This window comes from Brachyhypopomus gauderio, chromosome 18, assembly GCF_052324685.1.
Source record: "Brachyhypopomus gauderio isolate BG-103 chromosome 18, BGAUD_0.2, whole genome shotgun sequence".
Taxonomy (NCBI): Eukaryota; Metazoa; Chordata; class Actinopteri; order Gymnotiformes; family Hypopomidae; genus Brachyhypopomus; species Brachyhypopomus gauderio.
The window spans coordinates 1,508,544-1,514,543 of NC_135228.1; the positions used below are offsets into that span (position 1 = coordinate 1,508,544).

A 6,000-nucleotide genomic window follows, 5' to 3' on the forward strand; every position below is an offset into this window, starting at 1 on the left:
CAAACCTGGGCTCCTGAATATTGTTCTTGTCCAGAAAAGGTTTCAGCTGTGCAAAGACAATTTTCTCCAATTTTTTTAAATAAAAAGTCGTTTGAAGATAGGCCTATAATTAGCTAGCACAGCTTTTTGAGTAGGGGTTGCACTACAGCATGTTTAAAGCTCCCAGGGACAACACCTGATGACAGATTGTGGTTTATAATGGCCATGACCTGCTGCTATATGGTCGGGTAAAACCTCTTTAAAAAAGTGGGGAGGCACAGCATCTCTATGGGAATCAGGAGGCTTCAGGCCACTACCTCCTTTAAGTATGTGAAGGTTACAGGCTCAAACCTATCAAACACAGCCAGGCTAGGAGCAGAGACAGAGGGGTCAAAAACAGGAGTTGTGATAAAAGCTATTGCATTGACAATTTTCTCAGTACAAAAATATAGAAAATCATTACAAATATCAGGGGATGCTTCCAAGCAAACAGGCTGGGAGTCCTTTAGAACTGAGCCAATGGTTCTAAACAGCAAACATGGATTTTGTCGATGTGTTGTAATAAGGTTTGATAGGAATTAAATTTTTCCCCTTTTACAGTGTTCTGATAAGAGCACCAGCAGTCCCTTAAAATTTGAAATGAAACCTGTAGCTTGTCCTTCTTCCACTCGGCTTTGCGGCATTCCCTCCTAGCTGCACGAACTCTGGTATTGAACCAAGGTTCAGACTTAACTTTAGGCTGTTTAGCCACACAGTCCATGATAGTTGTTCAGGAGGTATGAAACCAAGAGCTAAGCTCCTCTGTAGTAACAGTGTCCGGGTTAGGGGGGTCACATAGTTCATTAAAAGCAGCAGAGAACTGACCAGCAGTGAAGTGGTTAAGGTTAAGTGCACCCCTACAGAGTCAATTAGGGGCACAGGATTTAACTACACTGTAAAAATATTTCCGTGTAGTTTAACATTTTTTTCCAATTGTATACAAAACTTTGTAAAATTACAGACATTATTTGTAATTTGACAAAATATCTTTTATTTTAAGTATTATGATAATTTTTTATTTTTTATTTTTATACGGATTTATAAACCGTACGCACGGATTACTAAACCGCAGTGGCGGAGCTAGACATTTTTTCAAGGGGTGGCCAAGGGGTGACCAAGGCTTTATCGGAGGGGTCCATATACAAATGATGTCGACCGGAGTGGGGTGGGGGGTGGGGGGGGTGACGAGCGTAAGTTGCTGACCGGGGGGGGGGTGGCGAGTATAAGTTGTCAACGGTGGGGGGGGGGGGGGGGGGGGGGGTGGTTGGCGAGCGTAAGCTGTCGACGGGGGTTTGCAAGTGTAAAATGGACACAAATTATGTATTATATCGCGATCGACCGATCGCTAGTGGTTCGCTAGTGGTTCGCACACAGTCTCTGTTGGCCCCCCCTTTGGCTCCGCCACTACTAAACTGTACGTACGGATTTATAAACCGTACGCACGGATTACTAAACCATACGCACGGATTTATAAAACGTGTGTACAGATTTTGCTTTCTGCGGGCCTCCGTAGCTTTCTCCCTAGTAACCCCTCCATGTCCTGGTCTTATATGTCACGGTTTGCCTGCTTGTGTCTGGGTGTTTTCAGCCTCGAGCCTGCAGCGCTGCAGTGCTCCAGCGTGCGCGCGGTATTGGGAAATGTGTCCGCTGTGCACCGCGCGAACGTCGAAGTACAGGGTATCTGCACATTTTTAAATCTCAAATTCAATGACTTTTAAGACCTTTTAATACCTCTCACAAGAAAAAATAATACTATTACTGGGGATGCAGGTGTGTTCCACATCGTTGACGGGGGGGGGGGGGGGGGGGGGGGGGGGGTGTCGAACGAAAATTGTTGACGTTGTTGAGGCACTAGGACCCTGGAGCGGTTATTTTCTGCATGGTCCTAGCGCTAGATTCGGCAAAGTTCACATCGCACCAGAACAACTGAACAACACACACTTATAATAATTTAATGCCTCCCCTCATAAAAATCCTGACATTTTAAGACATTTTTAGGCCTTGAATATGGAAAACTAAATTTAAGACATTTTAAGACTTTTTAAGGACCCGCGGGTACCCTGGAAGTATCAGTCGCGCGACCCATTTTTCTGTTCGCACGACATAATACGCTCACATCACCAAGGCTATCTCCACACAAAACCAAAAAACCTTCTCACAATTTACCACAAAACTAAGTAGGGTCGTTATTATTACAAGATTTATTACAAGATAAAAAAAACATTAGCGAATATAAGATCTCTATCAGGGTGCGAATTATACAATGATAATTGGGGGGGTCAAGTTTTTTTCAGGGTGTAAATGAAAACCAGTACAGCGCAAGCGCGTGTAAACTGAAGTCTTACCTGTGACGGTGGCGCCAGAGAGACGGACGAGACACGAGTCCGGTTGTTCACACACAGTCACTTTAATTCAACAACAAGTATTGCGCAATCAGCGCACGATAAACACTCACACACAGCACACAACGTGCAGACTGTAGACAACGACGAGCACAAGACACTGCGCGAACGCACATTAAATAGACAGACCACATCAACCCCACGTGACGACCACAGGTGAGACGGATAATGACAAGACGCACCCGCACCCACAGAGAGACACTGACGCAGACGAATAGACGCAGACAACGTTAACACACGCCCCAAAGGAAGGGTTCGGGGACCGTAGCGTGACATTACCATCCTTACAGTGTCTTGCTTTCTTACTGTAATGTCTACAGCACGTAAATGATAAATCCATTACATCAGCTGTATGTAGCACATATCACACAATAACCTTTATAGTCATAATATAGGGCTGGGTATCGATTCAAATTCCAAGAATCGATCCGATTCCGATTCTGAAGATTAAGAATCGATTTATTTCGATTTAATCCGATTTAATCGATTCGATCCGATTCGATCCAATTCGGGGTTTAGTGTTATTAAAAATGTATTTATTTGAGCTGTTTCCTGACTATGTACAGAAGCAACATGTTAAAACTAGTATTATATCAATATTAATCAGCAAATAGTTACTGGTAGTTGGTAGTTACTGATGGCTGGAAGACTGGTGAAAAGGGTAATCATAAATCTACCTTCAAGAAAGGTAATCCAGGACAATAAACAGAGGACATCTTTGAGGTGTCTATATCTGCAACAGTGGACTACTGGGACACTAACCAGTGCATTATTATTATGATTGAAATAATTAAGAAGTCACCCAAAAGCTGTTGCTACCAAATGCATTTTTATTTTAAAGGTGCTCACACTTAATAAACTGAAAGTATAAAATGTAAACGTGTATTTTTCTTTAAAGTGAGAATATAATAACAGAACTGTCACGTTACGGTCCCCGACCCCTCCCTGTTGGGCGTGTGTTAACGTTGTCTGCGTCTACTCGTCTGCGTATCTCCGCGGGTGCGTCTTGTGATAATCCTCACCTGTGGCTCGTCTCGTCATCACGTGGGGTTTGTGTGGTTTGTCCATTTAATGTGCGTTCGCGCAGCGTCCTGTGCTCGTCGTTGTTTGAGTCACACATGTTCTATGTAAACGTGTTTTATGTGCGCTGTCTGCGCTTCGGTAAATGTAATAAACGTAACGATTTGGAAAGTGCAAAGGATTCCGTCTCGTCCATCGCCTTGCGCCCAACGTTACAAGAGCATTTTTAACTTTTTTAAACTGTAAAAACACTGGGTAAACTGTCAGTGACATGGAATAAATGTAAATAGTCACTGACACTGGATAAACTGTCCTTCTGTTTTTAGATTGCCGATTTGACTATCGTCGTTACCGTCACTGTCCATCGCCATGTTGTTTTACAGTTAGTTAGACCGAGCACGCCAGCGTGAATTCAGTGACGAGGCGGGGGTAAAAGTTCACTAAAAAAATCGATCTTTGGACGTACGAATCGATAATCAGATCATCATATGCGAATCGATTCTGAATCGGAAAATCGATTTTTTCAACACAGGCCTATCATAATATATTATACAACAAAATCCACAGTTAATCCTGCAAAAACACACACAATGCTATTGGCTGCTATCTTTCCTCAGATTTCTTACCATCAAAACAGAGTTTTACACATTTCTGTTTATGCTGTGCAGAAATCACAAACGGTCCATATAAAACAGAATCCATTTGAATATGCTGTTCCACGTTAAAATAGTATGCCGCAACATCATTTAAGGTGGAATGGTAAATTATCAGCATTTAAGGTGCGATAGCAAATTCATAATATATATGTAAGGAAAAGTGGGTTTAAAGTGCATATTTAAAGCTAGCTAGTTTAATATATACTACTCTACTTACAGGTAATGCTGTATGGGGAGCAGCTTGTAGTCACTAATCAAGCCACCTGACCGATAATGAGTCAGGCAGGCAAACGCTAATGGCTATTAACACGGAATGGTATGATCCACTTTAGGGGTGCTTGAAATCGTATCAGAATATTCTTCCAGCCATAGACACTGCATTTTTTTTGTAGTATTTAACATTATATGTGAGAAGTACATTTAAATGTTTTGACCCCATGCCTTAAACGTAAGGCAATTCGAACCCTGATCTCTATGAATGTTACAGTACAATCCAAACGTGGTCTATTTAAAATGAACTAAATCAAAAATCCGTTTTATAAATCCGTACGTAGGCCTACGGTTTAGTAATCCGTGCGTACGGATTTTGCTCCTCCGGGGCTCCGTATACGTCAGACGTAACGTAGGGAAAATAATCTGCTCGACACGGCCAGCGTTCCTTCAACTCAGAACAACTCAATCGTTTCATTAAGTGCCATTCTGTCGTCGTAATAATCAAGATAAACTAGCAACTAAGGAATTAGGGCCACCGATACCAAATTAAAACATCAAACAAGTGAAGTGTCCACAAAGGGAGAAAAAGAAAAAGGAAAAGATTTTGGCGAAACTATGAAGGGAAAACGTGTCTAGCAGGCTGTGAAGTAGCTCGCGCCCTGTTCTGCTTTCCCTGCATTCTGCTCCATCCTTAATGCTGTTGGCCATTTATATTATAACACCTAAACTAAAATATTGTCTGAGGAATACAGAAATTATTGTAAGTGGGAAAGATTCATTTTATTTAAATCTGGCCTCTCTCCATGTTTAAAGTTGTTTGTTAGGGCAAATTGAGAGATGACAATCTCAGTTAAATGTTCAGGCGTTGTAGAGCTTTAACCAAGATGATATTTACAAGATATATCGGTGCACAAATACTGTACAGTCTATAATGTAAAGATAAATATATATTTATCATTATATTTTCATTGGTTAAGTCACTGTTTTTTATTTACCCACTGAAATGGACACCTTGGATGTCATCACAACAATTGCCCCCCCTGAGATATTTGTCAGGGGCCGCCACTGCTTTGCATAACAGCTTCAATGCTATTGAAATTTTTGCAAAAAACAGAGTGCGTAGTGCTCTGGTATGGGAGGTATTTCCTGCCAATAATAAAACTAAAATGAAAACACTAAAATGAAAATGAAAATACCGTTTTGCCATTTCTTTTTCCATACATGTGTGAAAATATTATGACAAAATTAAAAATAAAATGAAATCACTTAATTTGCTATTTAATTTTTCACTCGAGCACGGGTCATATGTGACAAATATAAAATGAAAATTAAAAAGGAGGATTGGCGCTACCTGCTGGTGATTTTCTTTTTCATTTTCCACTTTTCATTTTCTTTTTCCACTTTTCATTTTCGTTTTCAACTTCACCAGCATGCAAATACATGTAAATGAACAGTAGGCGGAGCTACAACTACAGTACCTCCCGTGAAATCCAGAGAGGGCAGCACACAGCGACCGTTTCTAGTAAAACGTCAGCCATGTCGCTGTGTGCTGCCCTCTCTGGATTTCACGGGAGGTACTGTAGTTGTAGCTCCGCCTACTGTTCATTTACATGTATTTGCATGCTGGTGAAGTTGAAAACGAAAATGAAAAGTGGAAAAAGAAAATGAAAAGTGGAAAATGAAAATGAAAA

At 41.1% G+C, this 6,000-nt stretch overlaps 1 protein-coding gene across 1 annotated transcript in view; it reads right to left on the reverse strand.

The window, feature by feature from the left end:
• LOC143482350 (complement C1s subcomponent-like) overlaps positions 1 to 4,381 on the reverse strand; it is a 37,654-nt gene extending 33,273 nt beyond the window's left edge. Inside the window, exon 1 of the mRNA XM_076980692.1 lies at positions 4,314 to 4,381. The gene's annotated coding sequence lies outside the window, so the exon portion shown is untranslated. The remainder of the gene's footprint in view (positions 1 to 4,313) is intronic.
• Positions 4,382 to 6,000: the final 1,619 nt, after the last annotated feature.